General features: G+C 38.6%; 1 protein-coding gene across 5 annotated transcripts in view; it reads right to left on the bottom strand.

Annotated features, from left to right (window-relative positions):
• Positions 1-20,134, bottom strand: part of NLGN1 (neuroligin 1) — a 600,655-nt gene that overhangs the window by 367,753 nt on the left and 212,768 nt on the right. The gene's annotated exons all lie outside the window — the stretch shown is intronic.

Consider the following 20,134-nt stretch of genomic DNA (forward strand, 5'->3'; position numbering starts at 1 on the left):
CACCTCTTCCACTCAAACCCTGCCTTGCAGCGGTTAGATTGATTTACTTCGTTTTTTTACATGAAAGTTTGCAATAATCAAAGGTCATAAGTTTAAATCCATACTACTCTTAGCTCATGGCTAAACCAAGATGAAGGTCAATGAGCACTAATGCTTGACGGTTTATGTAAATCATTATTCCAGTTGAAATGAAAGAACCTATAACATGGATTAACAGAGAAACTGGAACTACCGCTTTCCTCAGTGCTAATGTGCAGGGATACAAATAGGACGGTGCAGCGCTCAGGATGTCTGCGCACCAATACCAGGGTGTTTTCCTGTCTCTGCAATAAGCATTTCTCATTGCCAGCCACAGACAAGATTTGTCAACCCTTTAGACATATGGCAAAGCCAATTTTTACTCACAAACACAGGGTCTGATGAAAAGCCCATTGAAGTCAATGAGAGTCTTTCCATCAACTTCAAATGGACTTACTTAGTATCATGATTTTAGAGACGTTGGATGTCATTGCTGGAGAATGAAGAATGATCTGGTAGGACCTCATAAAATGGTTGGGTAGAGGGTCTTTTGGTTTTCTTTCATGGGAATGTCCGTATAGTGACATTTTTGTCATAGGAAATTTAAATGAAGTTACATAGAAATAATTTTAATCATGAGTTTCAACTTTGACAGGTATTTAGAGTTGTGTATATGTATATGCCTATAAAATAAAACAATTGTCTTAAAACAGTAATTCTGCTTCCAGGGTACAAATATACAAAACATGTACAAATATTCTTAGCTACATGCAGTATGCTTCGTTGTCATTGAACATATAGTAGTAGAGCTAACTATTTAATCAAGGTCAGGTGTATATAATTAACTGATGAATATATTTAATTGAAGCCCACATATGAAAACTAAAACAAATTTAACAAGACTCCTACTAATCCACTAGGACATCATGACAAACAGTAACACAGTTCTACAAAAGAAACATAACATGACAAGAAAAACTGTAGCATTTGTCACCAGTGGATAAACAAGTCAGTTCATATTTTGTTTGTTTGACCTATCCATGTTAGGTATTGTGATTTAAAATATTAATAAGGATATAAAACATTAATGAGAAAAATAAAATAAATCTATACCTCAGAAGATAACAGTCAGCTTTCTATTGTTAAAGTAAGAGTTTATTATTTGCTAACGGGTCATTTTGCTAAAGCTTTGCATGAGAAAAGCACTCTCAAAATTCACTAGTTATACAGATACACTTAAGCCAATTCTTCACAAGGTATAACGCGACAGCTGATGTGCCAGAGGATGCAATCTAACAGCTCTGATCCTGCAATCGGCTGTGTGAAAGGACCTTTATGCGTATATACAACCCCATTACAAGAATAGGGCGTACAGCTTTAGTATTGGTGTATAAAGCCTTTCCTAATCTTGGTTTAAATACTTGAGCATTTGTCTCTCATCCTGTGTGTCTTCTTGGGAGTGAAGGTAGGGACTGCTCCAAGTCCCTAGGTTCCATCAGAATCAGGTGTGTCTCTCTCTGTCAAAGGTCCTTGATTATAGAACCTCCTTCCTAGAGAAGGTCCATCAGAATCCTTTACTGACTAGTTTAGGAATGCTGAAAACCCCCTTGCATTTCTTTGTTCCTAATAACTGAAACTGATATTTCCAAACCAGTGTAGGGAATTTAGCAACACGGTTTCCATTAATTTTATAATAGTATCAGTTTTTAAATTAATGGAAGATATTGTTAGTAAATATACATCTTTTTTATTCTTTTTATACCAAACTCTCAATTTCTTGATCAGACATCACAGAATCTTTTCTATTTTAGCCAAAGATGCTGGCTACACTCTACTGCTAAAGCAGGTTTTGTTTTGGAAAAATGAATGCTTTTGTCCTAGAAGTCCTGTACTTCATTATATACTCTGAACTTTAGCTGACCCTATTGTGTTATCATTAAGCTGAATTTTAGCTGCACCTTAGCATCCTATTAAATAATAAGAACATAAGAATGGCTGTACTGGGTCAGACCAAAGGTCCATCTAGCCCAGTATCTCCAGATTATTTATGAATAAGTTGAATAGGACTGGTCCTAGAACTGACCCTTGAGGAACACCACTAGTTACCCGTCTCCATTCTGAGACTTTACCATTAATTCCTATCCTTTGTTCCCTGTCTTTTAACCAGTTCTCAGCCAAAGAAAGGACCTTCCCTCTTATCCCATGACAATATAATTTACATAAGAGCTATTGGTGAGGGACCTTGTCAAAGGCTTTCTGGAAATCTATATACACTATGTCCACTGGATCCCCCTTGTCCACATGTTTGTTGACCCCCTTCAAAGAACTCTAATAGATCAGTAAGACATTATTTCCCTTTACAGAAACCATATTGACTTTTGCCCAACAATTTATGTTCTTCTATGTGTCTGACAATTTTATTCTTAACTATGTTTTCACTATTTGCCCGGTACAGATGTTAGACTTACCCGGTCTGTAATTGCCGGGATCACCTCTAGAGCCCTTTTTAAATATTGGCGTTACATTAAGCTATCTTCCAGTTGTTGGTACAGAGGCCGATTTAAAGATAGGTTACAAACCCTAGTTAATAGTTCCACAACTTCACATCTGAGTTCTTTCAGAGCTCTTGAGTGAATTGCATCTGGTCTGGTGACTTGTTTAATGTTAAGTTTATCAATTAATTCCAAAACCTCCTCTAGTGACACTTCAAGCTGTGACAGATTCCTCAGATTTGGATTGCGCATCCTTGTACTCTGAACTCTTGACCTTAGGAAATGTCCAGAAAGAAACCATTTGTTACCTATATAGGGAAGTTTTTCAGGTGTATTCTATAATCAATGAATCAGCAAAATACTAATGTATAGATTAATGTTTAAGTGTTAAGTGGTCACAGATGGTCCAACAGTAATAAATTAGTTACAAATATCATTGGCTTATGATTTCAAATAAGATCAAACATGAGAAAAGATTTTTCTTTGTTTGAACAATAACAAGTGGTGAGTTTTAGGGAGTTAGTCAGAAGTGAACTCATGTAGACTGCCCTTCTTCAGTCTCAGATTTGGTACATATATTTCTTTTCTGTATTCTATATAGTGCTGAATTAAGTATTGCTTGATTGTCTTACTTAAATACAACTTCAGCTGAGTTAGTTTTTTAATTCATGTGTCATAAACAGATAGCTAAGGGTTAATGTTTCTTTTACCTGTAAAGGTAACAAAGGGACCCAAACACCTGGACAAGAGACCATCAGGAAACCGGATTTTTCAAAGCTTAAGGGAGGGAATTTGTGGGGGGGTTTGGTCTTGGGGTCTTTGTCTGTTCTGTGCTTTCTCAGCTATGAGAGATCTATTTCCAGTCCTTCTAATCTTCTGTTTCCCAGCTGTAGTACAAGGTAGCAAAGTATAGTCTTTAAATTGTTTGCTGTCATTTGCATCATGTTGACTGGCTGGTGGAGTCTTTAGGTGTATTGGCTATAATTACTTTAAATGTATTGTTTTTGGATAGGCTGTTTATCCCTTTTCTATTGTTTATTCATTTTCTATAAGTTCAAAACCCTGTTCTTACCATCTAGATTACAGAGAACTGTTATTCTATTCTTTCTTTCTTTTTCTATTAAAAGTTTTGCTTTTTAAGACCTGTTGATTTTTTGTTTCTAGTGACCCACCAGGAAATTGGTGGGAGAAAGGAAAGACAGGGGGGAGGGGAAGACTGCTCTCTGTGTTAACTCCTAATGTCCCAGGGCGGAAGAAGCTATGGGGAAGAGAGATAGAATCTTTTCTGTTCCTTTCTTTGGGTTTGTCTCTTTGTGGAAGAAAGGAGACATGCTTCTTGTATGTTGATGTAAAGGAGTTGCATCAGTAACTCTCACGGTTAGCCCAGAGAGAAATTCTGGGTGGGAGAGAGGTGGGGGAATGGTTTATTTCCCTTTGTTGTTAGACTCAGGCTCTGAGTCTTGGGGGGTTCCCCAGGGAAGGTTTTGGGGAGACCAGAGTGAGCCAAACACTGGAAATTGGTCGGCTGGTGGCAGCAATATCAGATCTAAGCTGGTAATTAAGCTTAGAGGGTTCATGCTAGCTTCTCAGGTTATCAACGCTAAGGTTCAAATCTGAGTAGGAAGCTATGACATCATGACTTATGAAATCCAAACATGCAACAATTGTTGCTAAACCCCTAGTTAAAAAAAACTCAGTTTGAATGATTTGGAATTCCTCCCTTTGTTTCTGACTCTCCCAGTCCTTTGCTTGCCCCAGTTCCTTATCCAGTTGGGAGCCAATCTCCTTGGACAGGGTGGGTTTTTAGATGCTGCCTGTCTCTGTTCTGTATTTTGACTGGATCCATTATCTCTAGTAATTATTTGAAATCTATCTTTTGCAGTCTGGTGCTTTGATGCTCACAATAGGTGCTCTATTAAATTAAATAATTATACACAGTGGATAAATATGTGGGGACCTTGTCCCATGAAACATACGGCAGGGAAAAATCTTGTACTGGCAAACTAGATAACTTTGTAGGTCTTCTTCATTTCTAACTCTCTGATTCTACAGTATTTATACTGGTATTTGAATCTAAAGGTTAACTGGACATTGACTTCTTCTGAAGTGAATATTCAGGGCCATACAATGCCCTTGGCTCACATTTACACATCATATTGACATCAAAAGGGATCCCTCATACAGGATGAGGGCAGAACACATATAACCCTTGGAATGCAGAAGGTGGCCACTTGCATAGGGAAGTGAATGTCCTTTGGAAAGCTGCAGTAGCACCAAAACAGAATTATAACTAGGGGAAATTAAAGGCTTAGCCAATGCCATCTGGCTATAGGCTGAACTCTGGAAGCATCATTTACTGAACACTAATTTATTCCTATTTGTTTTCCCTTCTTTCTACCTTTTTTTTTATTTCCTCTTTTGTGCATTTCCCTCAGCCTTCCATTTTTTTCCTTTTCCTTTTCTATTTCGTATTACTACCTTTTTCTCCTTCCTTCTCTCTCTCTTTTTCCTCTCCCACTATATTTTCCTTTTACCACATCTCCTTTTCTGTCTCCCTTACCCCCATGATTTTTTGCTACTTTCACTCCACCTGTGAGCCATCCACTTTCTTTCTTCTCCTCTCTCCTGTTTTCTTCTTCATCCCTCCTTTCTTCCCAAATCATTATTTTTATTTCCTGTGTTTTTCAGTTTTAAGGTATCAATCAGTACACAAGTTGCACAGTGCTAAGTTGGCAGTGTAAAAACAAACTCACTCCAGCTCCTCTCAGCATCTGCAGTCAGTGACAAGAAATTGGCAGCACAGCTATGTTAAGAGTCTGACCACATAAACCTTCTGACTTGCGTGGACAGCTTGAAGGACTGAGCCCCCTATTTTGTGCTACAGAAGAGCAGGGGTTTAGTGACCTCTGGTTTTGCTTCAGCGCACTCTGAAACAAAAGGCAATGAAAACTTCAGCCTGATCCTAAAGTCTCAGACTCCACATTATTTTCATTGGCCTTAGCAGTCGTTATGAGGCTACTGTGTTATCAATTTATTTCATTCAGTTTCCACAGCACTCTTCACAGTCAGTTTCTTAGACCACTCTTGAGGAGAAGGTACTCCATAGCCCACTGCTTTGTCATATGTTGCCTGCCCCCTCCTCCTTTATCTGAGACAGCTGGCTTATTCAGGAATAACTAACTGTTTCACTAATACAGAGGACAGCGTTTCCTCATGCTAGACCTCTGAAAGTCAAGCCACAGTTTTCAAATTGAGCCTACATTATCGGGATGAGAGAAAAAGAGTAACTCCACTGTTTTTCTTGACATCATGGGGTATTAACACTTCTCTAGGTCAACAATTTTCTATATTCATCTGCCACCAGCCACAAAATATATGAAATCCTCAATCCATGTCTGTTCACTGGCACATGTCAGGAACAATTGAACTTGCAGGGTGCCAAGAAGCCAAAATGCAGTAATAAATATATTTCTCTGTATTAATCAATCAATTGTAAAGCCCTGTTGAGATCCTTGGATGAAAAGTGTTAGATTACTGCTAACTGTTACTGTAAGAAAAAGTTGTTTGCTGAGTGCTAGTTTTGCAACACAGTCTTTTGCTGACAGGCCAAGGTTTCTTCAGTGATCTAGAAAAACCACTTCTTGCCAAAAAGCCTCATTTCTTTCTATATTATCAAAAGATTTCTGATTTATTTTTCCTATAGCTCTGCCCACTCTAGGCCATGACATTTAATTATGGATTCTCAAGAAACTTTTCCCTCCATGTCAGAAATACCTTTTCCACAAGGACTCTGACAAAATGACAGCAGGTCCCCATAGCTCTGCCTGTCTGCTATTAAATCGTGAGTTAACGTAAGCAAACCCTGTCAGCTGTCAAGATAAACAATTTCACCTCCCTTTTCTTTCCCTCCTTCCCTATAGGAAAACTACTACCATGGCATCTCACAAAGGGCTGGATCTCTTGGTAGCCTTCTGTCATCAAGTTGATCTGGATCAACAATTTTCTATGCATTCTTTTGATGTTCTGCAAAATAATATAGTTTCCATTTGACATGCTAGTTACAGCCTGATGTTCTGCAGCAGCACTAAGAAAGCTACTTACAGCCAGTCATAATTAAATACATGAAAGAAAATGGTTTAACTTCAGCCGTAAGTGAAGTCACCAAGGAAAACCTCATAAGTAACTCATCCTACTATACATAGCTTCTACAGCACTTTTAAAACCAGCAGAGTGGGTTTATCTTGTTGACCCCTTCAATACATAAACACAGCAAGATGCATTATAGACATCAACATGTCAAAAAAACAACTGAATTCCTTGCCTTGATCATACTCAATGACTCTAAAAACAAATAAAAAGAAAAAAAGAAAAGTAAATACACACAACTCTCTGGAAACATGCTGAAACGCTTTCATAGAAAACATTCTGCCTCAAAACAGCTTCTTTGAATGTACACTTGGTATTTTTTGTGCATGTTGTGGCATTGGCACAATAATCTGAGAGCACCATTGTATGTTGCGACAGTGTCATCCTGCTCCTGTCTCTTTTCTAGTCCCAAACAGCTTGGAGACCTTACTCTGGTGCAATTTACAGTCTTCTCCCCACCACCCTTATAAACTTATGTGGCTCTGTATTTACAATAACATACACTCCTTAGCTCACTCAGCCAAGGAGGAGGGGAAGATACCTCCTGTGTCCCTCCAAGAGCTCTCTCCTGGCTACAACTCTCAAAAGTCTACCAGTCAGTCTGTGTTTGTCACTCTCTTCCCCTCTGAACACATCGGTGCCTTTCTACTTTCTGGGCTAATGGGTTAATTAGCCTTGTCAAGCTCTCCAGCCCATCCCCAATCTATCAGTTAGACCCAGCTTTGGCCCTCAAGTTTACTCCAGAGCACTTTAATTGGTGACCCATTGATCAGAGTACTGGTACAGATGCTGTTGCCAACACTCTATCACAGATGTCTATATGAAATTCCTAATATTAAGTTGGCATTAGGAGGAGCCATACAATTTCTCCCTCATTTGGGTAGGACTAGTTTTGATTAGGAGTGTTTTTGCCTTCCTATGATAACATTAATATAACAAGTTAAATATATTTGTAAAAGTTTTTTACAAGTTAAAAATGCAAAGAAGGTTTTGTTATGTAGAATAATGAGAGAATCAATTCATGACAGATGTGAAGGATGCATGATAATCGTCTGTTCTTACACTGCTGACTAAATGAGGGGCCAAGTAAATTAAAGAGACCCAGTAACCATGGAAATAAGTGATTTAAGCGCTCGTTATTGCAGCTATAAAGATATATATTCTGTCTGTTCTTTGATACACAAGATCATGACCCTGAAGCTTTTTAAAAATATTAGGCAAGAGAATCTGCAAAATCCCTGAAGATTATCATCATCATCATCAATGGAAATCTTTTTCCATCAGTTTGTGAGTTTATAGCAAAATTGATGGCACTGTTAGACTAATCTAGAAGACTAAATTTCACAGATCAATTTTCTGGGATACATTCTTCTATTTAATTTGCATAAAAAGCTAATCTCTGTTTTAGGTATTTGAAGAGCACCCATCCCCACAGTATCGAAATGCTAGTTTTGACATTTTTATTTTCCAGATTTGGTTCAAAATCAATGAACCCATACAGCAAAGCCAACATTTAAAACAAAATTGGCATAGCCTCACTGTTTGTGAGATTTCATGGGAACCAGAAGATCTAGCACATGAGAAACTGTCAGAAACAGCTTGTTATAAAACAAAAACAAAGCCACAAAGCTCAGTTTTGAAAAATTCATGTCTATCTAGGGACACCAATATTTTTATTCCAAGGTCTCATGAAACAGATGCCTGCTCCTCAAAGCAGTTTTGGATTAAATTTGTAAGTTTCCCCTTGTTCATGCTGAAACTAGCCACTTTTCAGTTGGTTTTGTGTTTTCCTGTAAAACTGATCTATTCACAAGTACTAACACTAATCTATTGCTAGTATTCTAGTTGATTAGCTGATGAGAGTTTTAATTGTTAAACAAGCCACAAAATTTTAATGTTACATAATTATCTCTGTTGACTTTTCTGTTATTGTTTGTCTTGTCAACAAAGCTGGAGAACGTTAAGAATATTTGTGAACTGAAAATGCCTCAGAAGCCTAATTTATTTCTAAGTCTGAATAATTTATCTTACTTGTATTTATTTCATTTATACACACACGAGCTTTGAAAATGCTGGTGACTACACGGAAACTCTGCTGCAACTGTAACTGCTGGACAACACATATAAATAGCCTGGCAAATTAAATGCAGCTGATTTTTTAAAATCTTCAATAAAACACACTGTGGCACTTCTGTATCATGTGCTCAAATTTTATAGTACACTCCAATTTACATGTTGCCATCATTAGTGTTAATATTTACATGCTCCAATCACACTGAACTAGCAGGTCCTTAATTTCTGTGATGATTCAGGAGTTGCTCTAATTTCTGCCTCTCCTTTTCTAGCTGGCATTGGTTCCCTTTTACCTACTGAACACTGCACCTGGAATTCCAGGGGAGGGTGTGAAATCTGCACCTTTCATGTGGTGTTGATATTTATGAAATACTGTAGCATCACTAAACTCTCCTTTCTACTTAGACAAATATAACATTCAATTAACAAGAAAATGTGTGCATGCTTGTAACAATCTAGCAAAACTAAACAGACAGATGGCAAAATGAAAGCAATACATTGTTGAAATGGAAGTACAAGAGAATTAAGCGTCTGTATGGATCATCCATTTGAACTAATATAATCTTGTAAGGCATTCAGATACTATGGTGATGAGTGTGGTATAAGTAGCTAAAAAAGAAAGATTTTATTTATTTCAATTTATTTCTAGTATAACTATTCTATGCACTGCATCCTACAGCTATTACAAAGCTTCTCCAGTGGTACTCAAGAATGTTACCATATATACTCATTCATTAGCCCATTTGTTTATAAGATGACCCTCTAAAATGGGTAGGTAAAAATAGCAAAAACTGTATGATCCTTTCATAAGCTGACCTTATATTTCAGGGATTGGCAAACTTTGGCTCCTGGCCCGTCAGAGTAAGCTGCTGGCGGGTCAAGACATTTTATTTACTCGGAGCATCTTCAGGCATGCAGCCACTCAGCTCGTCACTTCCCACTGCTCCCATTGGCTGGGAACAGCAAATCGTGGCCACAGAGAGCTGAGGGGCTCCATGCCTGCAGATGCTCCAGGTAAACAAAATGACAATGTATTAGACAGTGAATTCAATGATTCCACAGAGGTTAAAATCATCAAATTTTGGTGTAGACCTGATTATAAGGCGACCCCCTGTCTTTGACGCGTCACTTTTTTTTTACCAAAAATATTCAGCTTATGAACAAGTATATATGGTAGTTTATTTTTATACAATACCACTAAAACCTTTATATACTATCACCAATCCCTACCCCTACCTCAGGACTTCCCAATCCACCTTTTTTAATTTCCACAGATTCCAGGTCCAGAAAGGACCATTGTGGTCATCTAATCTGACCATCTGTATAACACAGGCCGTAGAAGCTCCCCTAAATGACTCCTAGATCATATCTTGTAGAAAGATATCCAATCTTGATTTTAAAATTGCCGGAGATGGAGCATCCACTGTGATTTTTGGTAAGTTGTTCCAACGGTTGGTTACTCTCACTGTTAAAAATGTATGTCTTATATCCGGTTTGAATTTGTCTACCTTCAACTTCTAGCCATTGGCTCACGTTATACCTTTCTCTGCTAGACTGAAGAGCCCATTATTAAACATTTGTTCCACATGTAGGTACTTACAGACTGTGATCAAGTAACCTCTTAACTATCTCTTTGTTAAACTGAGTAGACAGCTCTTTGGGTATCACTATCAGGCATGTTTTCTAATCGTTTTATCATTCTCGTGACTCACCTCTGAACCCTCTCCAACTTACCATGAACCTTGAATTGTGGACAGCAGATCTAGACACATTATTCCAGCAATGGTCACACAGGTGCCAAACACAAAGGTAAAATATCCTCTCTATTGCTACTCAAGATTCCCATTTATACATCCAAGGATCACAGTAGCACGTTTGGCCACAGAGTCACACTGGGAGCTCATGTTCAGCTGATTATCCACTATAATCGCCAATCTTTTTCAGAATCACTGCTTCCCAGGGTGAAGTCTCCAATCCTGTAAGCATGATTTAAATTCTTTGTTCCTACAGGTATACATTTACAATTAGCCATATTTGCCCTTTTAAGTCTGGCTTTTAGGCCCCTATGGTGCACTTTGATCCACAGAGGCAGATCCTATGCCCATGCATCGTCCCACTGAAATGAGTGGAGGTCAGCACATAAGGATCTGATTGCAGGTTTAGGGGTATGGTTGGAATGCTCTTTGTGATATGGACTGTCTTTATTTCCTGTAGTGTGCAATATGAAGCATATTGTTGGTGCTAAACACGTAACGACAACAAAATTAATAATAGCAATTATAGTAAATTAATTTAGATAATAGAACAGAACAGATAATGTGAGAAATACAGATTTACAGAAGAAGGAAATGCAAGCTATCATTCTGTTTGCCACTGTGCAGGCAACACGATTGATCTCCAGGGTGGAGCTGCCACGGGCAGAAAGCAGCATCTGCCAACCAGCTTATCTAGCGGCTTTGTTGCCTTCCTGCCTGCCAGCCAAGTCAGGCACAGGCTTTGGAGAAATCAATTCAGTCATTCTCCCAACAGTAAGTGCGAAAGCAGGAAAGGAGAATCCAGAACAAAATGAGGGGTTCTGAAGCAGAAAGTAAAGAACCAACAACAGACTGACACCTAGAGATTGCTAACCAAAGATTACAACAGAAAGATCCTAAATAATTTTATAAGCAACTATGGGGAGTTCTGTTTCACATACATTTACAGTTTACACACCAATTGCTGCCTCGATTCTGAATCTCCATATTCATTCACCCTGAAACTGTCACAATGGGATTTCTGTATTCTAGATAATTTAAAGCAGATGGGATTGTATCATTTTTTAAACTAGAAAGTTAGAACAGGATTCACTGAAGCCTGCTTTTGAGCTTACTGTACTATGGATTTTGATTTTTAATTGATTGAAAATACTAAGAACATACTGAAAATGGGATAACTGCAGTGCGTCTTCTCACCCATGGAGTAGGAAGTTGTAACATCTTACTTTGATATGGATAATAAAAAATGTTAAATATTAAAAACAGTTCAAGATTTCCACTACATGGAAGTAAGGCACACAGTGGGACATCAAATACTTTCCATCAGTTTGAGTGACGAATTTTGATTCAGTAGCATTCTAAATTGCACAGGTGTGAATGACTACATTAGGTGTAGGGCAGGAGAGAATCAGACCCAAGGTCCTTCAGCCCTACCCCATCTCCAGCTGGAGAGTTAACAAGTGCCATGAAAGGAGGCACAGTTACTATAATGAAGTTGTCAGCCAGGGTAGGGATGGGTCCTCATCTAAGGCCTGGTCTACACTGGGAGGGGTGTGTGAACTAAGTAGGTCTAAGTTACGCAACTTCAGCTATGAAAATAGCGCAGCTGAAGTTGACGTAATTAGAGCTACTTACCTCGGTGTCTTCACTGAGGTAGGTAGACTGCTGATGCTTCCCCGTTGACTCCGCCTATGCTTCTCGCTCCGATGGAGTACCAGAGTCCACGGGAGAGTGCTTGGCAGCTGATTTATCGCATCTTCACTAGAAGCGATAAATCGACCCCCGCTGGATCGACCACTCTGGAGGTAAGCGTAGACATGCCCAAAGTGAAGAACCCTCTTCTTCCTCGAATGATCTGAATGAGGATAGGCAGACATGCAAAGGGAAATACCACAGGAACCCAGTCTGTCTCCACAACTACAGAATCCTAGTAGACTACAAGGATTCTAAGGGCACCATGCAATGGAAATGTCATGGGATAGGGTTTGGGTCATTGTTCTTAAAACTTAGTTTGATTTTAACTTTCAGCTTTACTAATGCAGTTACAGAATAGTTAGGCCTGGAAGGACTAGATTTTTATTAGCAAATGTCAGTTAATGTTGACTTCACTGTACACACAAGAACTAACAAAAATATTTCCATCAATAATAACTGAAAGTTACAGATAGGCAAAGTAAGAAAAATGCTGCTTGAGAACATATATAACTTATATAATTTTTTTCACATCTTAGCTCATTGAGTGATAGCGTTCCACCGTAATGTGGCCAAAACATGGTGTGATGCCAGCATTAGCAGAGCTGGTTTAAGGATATTTATTTTGTATAATTTGACATGTGTTGTCGACACTTTGTGTTTCAAAGGTTTATAAAGCTTTAATTTTCTGAATCTAAGTTATTGTCTGAACCCCACCTATAATTTATTACAACTGTGAAAACAGAAATAAATAAAAATCCAAAAAAAGCTTAAAAATAAAAATCTAATTCTGTCAAGCCTAAGAATACTCTAGCCTAGAGAGCTCCATGTGTATCCAGCCCTAGCTGGGTAGGTACTATTTAGCAGCCATAGGGAAAATATACACATTTGCTTAAAGAGTTAATTCATTCTCTTCATGACTGAAAATCATCTCTAAGGCTGGTCTTCATTTAGAAACAAAATTGCCAATAACACTCACAATTAAACAAAAACTAAGAATTCCATGTTACTGTACCTTGAAATAAGTTTATACCTGTGCCTTGCCAAGAAGTGGCAAACTTCAGAAAAAATATATATTCCCATCCTTTGCCATTCCCAAGAATCCTCCATAAGAAATTTTAAGAAGTTACATAAGAGTCAGCACTTAATAATTCGTAAAAGGAGCTTAATGCATCGGAGCTGCCCATCTGATTCAAAGCAACATTTTCTCTCTTTTCCCTTCCCCTCCCATTTTTTACAGAAAAGAGACAGAAAGAGTCATTTAAAAAAAAAAAAGAGTAAAAGCCAGCTTTTTTCTTCAGCTCAGAAGTCCTGTACATTTGACAACTGGTCACATCACCATTTAGTTACGTAAAATAAAACCAAACACCACAATTTGCCTCACATTGTTACTACTTTTAAAATTCTGTCACCCATTTCCTCCTATAAATCTATATTAAAAATCATCTATCCACAGCACTTATAGGCATGGCCTCAAAGAATAACCACAAGAAGCATCTTAGGCCCACATTGACTGTGTATCCTAGGCAACCAAGTAATGGCTAAAGAACTGCAGTGTTTGTTTAAAACGTGATGTGGAAGGCAATCAGAGAGGCTTCATTTCTAAGGAAATTCCTTTTCAATGTAAGTGTCTCACTGTATTATAAGTGGTGCTGTTTCCCCCATGATAGTTTAGTTGTCTTGCCATTTCCATTATGAATCCCTATTTTCCTAGGTTTGTAACTTGGCTGTAAAAATTTGTTCCTGGCAAAAAATGTGGCATGCAAAGGTCTAGCTCCATCAACTTTGTTGTTGTTAACAAACTAACTAAATAAAATGTCTTGAGCTTTTTAAGTAAAAAAAAGTGCAAAAATAAATAAATAGATGTCTGCCCACAAAAAAAAAGAAAAGAAATTAGATCACAAAAATGTACTTTGACAAACTGCTAGTCCATTGTTTGACTTCTTTTTCAATTCTGAAGAATAGGAAAGTACAATGAATGATTAATGTTCTGGTAAAGCAGTAGTCCCTTTTCAAATAAATTGAATCAATTTTTTTTTATGATGTGCTCTAAAGAGATCACCACAATAATATGGGCCAAATTCTACTCTTAGTTATGCCAGAGAGAATTTGTCTCTGTATGTTTAGAAGAAATTATACGTACTTAAAGAGCGTTTGGTCTGTTTATCGTGTCTCTGTGAGGACTCTGGTCCAGATTTACAGAGATATGTGCCTAGGGGGATATACAAATGCCCCAGTGCAAGTTAGGTGCCTAATTCCCATTGAAAGTCAATAAGAATTAGGTGCCTAACTCACTAACCCACATTTGAGCTGGGAGGTGCAATTCACAGCTTGCTAAACATACCCATGTGTCAAGATCCTGACTAGGAGAGTCAGAACCAAGGATCAGAGCAAGATTAAAGCTGAGGCTGAATAGCACAGGAGTTCATAGTCAAGTTCCAGGCTAGGGTCAATAACAAGGATCAGAGTCCGAGTCAGCTAAGGTCAAAGCCAGGAGATCAAGAACTGAGAACAGGCATGGTCATGGAAGCTACTGCAGAAAATCCACACTGTTACCTAGACACTTTCTGGAATGCCCCTGGGGTTTATATAGGACAGGGATCCAATCAGGAACCATGAGGCTGCTGCCTGTCTGACTCGTTGAGGCAGGACTTCCTATGGTCTCTGTCCTCAACAGGTCATGGATAGTGGAGCATGGTTACAGCTTCTGCTGGATGGTAATATTGAGGTGTCTGTTACCTGGTAATTCTGCAAACCCAGGCTTCAGACCCACTGGGTCTTATACTACACTCGCTCAACTTAAGCTAGCATCTAAAAACAGCAGCATATTCATATGGGCAGCAGCTTGGAATACCTACCCTGAGTACTCATCTGTCTGTCCCTCTTGATATGTACTTAGGCAGTAGCCTGAGGTGCCATGGGCACATTGCTATTTTATAGATGCTGGAACAGGAACATTTACAGAAGCTAGGAATCACATCTCCCATCTCAAATGTACCCATAGGAACTTTTGTAAATCACAACACATGCCTATCTGCATCTCCAGGTGTTTAAATATTTCTTTAAATCTGGCCCTGTAGAGCTGGGCTTTCAGGCTCTTTTATCACGCCTGTTGTTTGAAGTCAGAGCCTGATTCTCAATTACACTAGGGCTGCTTTACACTACTCTGCCATCAAAAGGCTGAAAAGTTCTTGGATAACCAGCACCAACAAGAATCCTACAAAATTATTAATAGCAGGGAATCTAACCTTCTGGGTCCCAGACTAACTAAATTAGTTGGAAACACATTAAACTAATGATAAGGTAAGAGTGTCGTAAGGTGTTCAATGCCATACAAATGCTCAAACATACGCTCATACTCAAGGTGTCCCAAACATAATGAATCAAATTATAATGGAATATGAAAAGAAAAAATTCTTTAATTGCACGTATGCTAATGTTAGAAGTCTATAATAAATAAGGGGAATGTTGGGATATAAGAAATTAAACATAACCAAAATTCACTAAAACCCAGTGAAGGATTCACATGATGAAAATGTTAAAATCACTGGCTATATTCTAGTCAGGAAGCATAGAGTGGCACTCTGTGTCTAGAACACTACCCTGCAGAGCCTGGAGTGGCTGTAGTCCCACAGTGACACCAGGAGCCCCTACGGAGATGCAGCCAGGGAGCACTATAGAAAATAGACGCCACAGTACATGCTGCATAAGAGACACAGAGTAACAGTACCCTGTGGCCCTCTGACTGGCCAAGCCTTCTATTTAGCCCCAAGGGTTTCCCCAGGATGTTGTCTGGACAACCACACAGACATTGGCCTGCTGCAACACCAGACCCTGCTACATCTCCAGCCTGACTCACTCCGATTCCTGCCTCTCGACTCTAATCTGGTGCTGCTTCTGAATTCTGGTCTTTGACCCCAGCCTGACCCTGACCCTTGCTTACAGAACCTGGCTCTTGAGATCCTTCCAGCTTCTGCCTGGTGACTATCATCCCCCAGAGGGAAGACTGCAGCCCATTTGTGACAGCTTGGCCAGACTTCCCGTGTCCCAGTCCATTACACTCTACGTTGAAGATACCATTACTGATTACTGACAACTTAGAAGTGCAGGACTTGGAATGGTTATGGATCAAAGTTCTAACTGACTGAAAACAAAATAGAGTCCTGTTAAGGGTCTGTTACAAACCACCAAAGCAGACTACTGCATTCCATTAAGGGCTGAGGCCCAGATGCAAATGGAGGCCAGAAGGTTCCCAGCCAAAGGTCAAGAACCAGACACTTCTGCCAGGAAAGCAAGAGGCTGGAAGTTAAGTGCACTAAATGCTAGTCTGGTTGGCCATCCCAGCACCTTATCACAACAGATGCTCTAGTCCCTGCATAAAGGAGTCTGATGGGGAAAAAAAATTCTCAAGCAAATGCCCCTTCTCATAGCTTAATGGAGATGGATCAGCTGCTAAAATGGATGGCCGCACAGAAGAAGCAACTCTTTCATCAAATGGCCAATCAGCAGTGCACTTGATACACAATCTAGCTGTCCAACAGCAGAAGTTAGTACAGCTGAGGGTCATGATACAGCCATCTGCCACAGAGCAGCCAGTGAGGTTGGACCTTGCCCATGTCAGGCTTACCAAGATGGGGTCTGATGATAATCCCAATGCCTTCCTCTAAACCTTCAAACAAGTGGCCACAGTAGCTTGGTAGTCATTGGACCAATGGGCCATTTCAGAGGCTTCAAACCTAACCGTGGTGGCACAAATCATTTATTCCACTTAAGATCCCATTGTGGCCCGAGGGTATGCACAACTCTAGGAGGCCATTCTTGATGCCATGGATATCTCAGAAAGAACTTTCTGGTAATGCTTTGGTGACAAGTGGTACCCTCTGGGAGTAACTGCCTGGTCACCAGAAGCTACAAGATTCATGCTGGAGATGGATCAGACTGGAGATGAAGATGGGAGCTCAGGTGGCCAATCTAGTACTACTCAGTGCACCCAGATGCTGACCCTGGGGGAAAAGGTGCAATCCCGAAATCATGACTGAGACCCTCAGAACATTTGTCCACCATCCACAAATGGTTTGGTGGAACAATCCAGCAGAACATTGAAAACTATGCTCAGGAGGTTCGTCATTATGGATGTCCAACAATGGGACCAGTTGCTCCCTCCCTTCCTGTTTGCCGCATGAGATGTATCACAGTTCTCCCCAGCTTCTCTCTGTTCAAGCTACTATATGAGAGGCAACCATGAGGGATTTTAGGTCTTGCTTGAGAAGGGTGGGAAGAAGAACCGCCTCAAGCCAATAATGTGATACAATACATCCTTAACTTGCAAAAGAAGCCTGAAGCTTTAGGCTCGTTCCTCAGAGAGAACCTCTTATGTGTCTGGAACACACAGAGAGCAGCCTATAATAAAGAGGCCCCCCTCCAGGTGTTTCAACCCGGTGACTGGGTTCTCTTACTATTGCTCTGAATGAAAGCTGCTAGCCCCACTGGCAGGGGCCATATGAGGTAATACAACTAGTGGGGCCAGAGAATTGCAAAATCTGACAACAAATTTATTCAGAGCAATTTCAATTGCTTGATAAACTGGTCACAAGCAAATACACATTGTAATATGGCCAAATGCTAAGTAATTTCTCTATACGCAAAGCATATAGACCATGCTTATAGTATGACAAACTATATTCTGCAAAGCAGCAGTTCCAAAAAGGACTTATGGGTCATGGCTGTTAACCAACTGACCGTGAGCTGCAATGCTGCAACTAAGAGGGCTAATGTGATCTTTGGATGTAAAATAGGAATATCAGGTAGGAGTAAGGAGGTAGTATTGCCTTTTGCCTACAGCATGGTACCATTCTGTGTCAATTTCTGGTGTCCATGCTTCAAAAAAGATATGGAAAAATTGGAGAGGATTCAAAAGAGAGCCACAAGATTTCCCTGCCTCTGCTGGATTTCTTCCCCTTCCCTGAATTTCAAACCTTTTTGTCTAACAGTAATTTTCAAAGATGAAATTTATCCTAGCTCAAAGATACTTCTAAAAATCAAATATTTTGCCTTTGAAATACACCTCATTACACCAGATGGCACATGTTTTTGAAAAAAAATGTTCTTGTGGAAGAATACTCCTACACATCCTCTACAATAGTTTTATCCCTTTGTCACCCTTCAGATTATTCAGAGACACTTAAAATTACAAACTGGGACATACAAAAAAGGCACAAAATGACATTCACTTGCACTAAGCACTTAACTTCCCCTTGTTAAGATTCATAGTAGTACCATTATAATACTTATTACTTTATATAGCACTTTTTATCTATAGATGTCAAGACTTTTATACACAGTACATGAACCCTCTGGAAAATCTAGTCAATTAAATATATCAAAACCTGTTTATAATGTATACATATTTACCCAGTAGGCTGGAATCACCCCTTCAAGGACATTCAGATGTTAGTAATGTGTGACTAACTCCTCTAATCAAACAAGCATTAACTTCTTATCTTCACCCTTAAGGCGCTCCATAACTTCAGCCCAGCCTTCATGTCCAACCTAGGTCATGATTCAAATCCTACTTGCATTGGTGTAGTCCTACTTACCTAAGAAGAGTTATTCCTGATTTGGAACAATGGATGAGAGGAGAATTAAGCCAAATCCTCAACTGGAATAAATTAGCACAGTTCCATTATTTTCAATGGAGTTACACTGATTCATGATAGCTGAAAATCTGGCCCATAATTTCTTTCTACATTTTATCCCTTTCCTTTCACCCAGCAACAATACCAACTTTGATATTCCAACCATGCTGCTCCTACAAAAGGAATGCTCTGCCAATTACGGTTTGCCTGGCAGAGTAGATAAAAATCAACTTTAAAAAACAATCTGATTTTTTTATTCAAAACAGTTTAATTAAAATGAAGACATTTTCTTTAAAAAAATAAGCCTATTTAAATTTGAAATTCTGCCTACCTATATTAAGGCCTAAATTTACAATAATCTATTAAAATTATTTAAATGAAATTTAAAAAATTTAACCAGAACATGTTTGCTGTTAAAGTTCTAAAAAAAATCAAACCACATACTTGGGAGAGGTCGCTGGCTAGCCATCTGGAATCAGAGTTTGATGAAGTGCTACACCCACTTTTGATAGCAGTAGAGACCTATGCAGGTATAGACAAAATACTTTCTTCCTTTCATTTGATTCAACCAGTTGAGCTGAATGATGAGTTTGTTCAAAACTGAAAACTTATTGGGATTTGAAAAAGCAGGAAAGCTTGTTTCTTCTTCAAACCTATGAATACCAATGAGATGTAAAAAGGTGAGACCTACTAACTCAAAATCTTTGAAGAACACAGTGACCAAAAACACTTTAAATACTGATAATATTTCCTTTGTTTAATAAATTAGTTACTTTTAAATGCAAAACATGAGTTGATAAGAAAAAAAAGTAAATGTATGTATCCAGCTCATTTAAGATAATTTTACTTAACAAATTTGAAATGCTGTTTTTGTGCATTTTACCAAATACAGCTTGACATAAATCACAAACTAAAAAAAAAAAATCTAATAAATAAAAAGTGTCATTAATTTTTATTTTCATTATATTAGAAAATAATAAGAATATTAATCAGTGTATATTAAGCCACGTGACTGCTAAAATAAATGTGTATAAATATAATGTATCTTCCTGGTTAGCAAGAAATACTATCAAATTATACCAATCAATAGAATCAACCTTTCTCTAGGAAAAATAAGTAAAAATACAAATGCAAAACAAGATAAAAATGGATTATTTAAATTAAGGTTTCCTGCTTGCTGATTAAAATTGGTGATTTAAAATCTATCCACCCTGCTGCCAGGCCACTATCATCTTGTCATTCAAATCTCTCCATAATATTATTGATCTCAATTTCTAATACTTATTTTAAATAATACTTCTCCAGGGATCTAGACACCTTTGCC

This window comes from Chelonoidis abingdonii, chromosome 8 (assembly GCF_003597395.2).
Source record: "Chelonoidis abingdonii isolate Lonesome George chromosome 8, CheloAbing_2.0, whole genome shotgun sequence".
NCBI lineage: Eukaryota > Metazoa > Chordata > Testudines > Testudinidae > Chelonoidis > Chelonoidis abingdonii.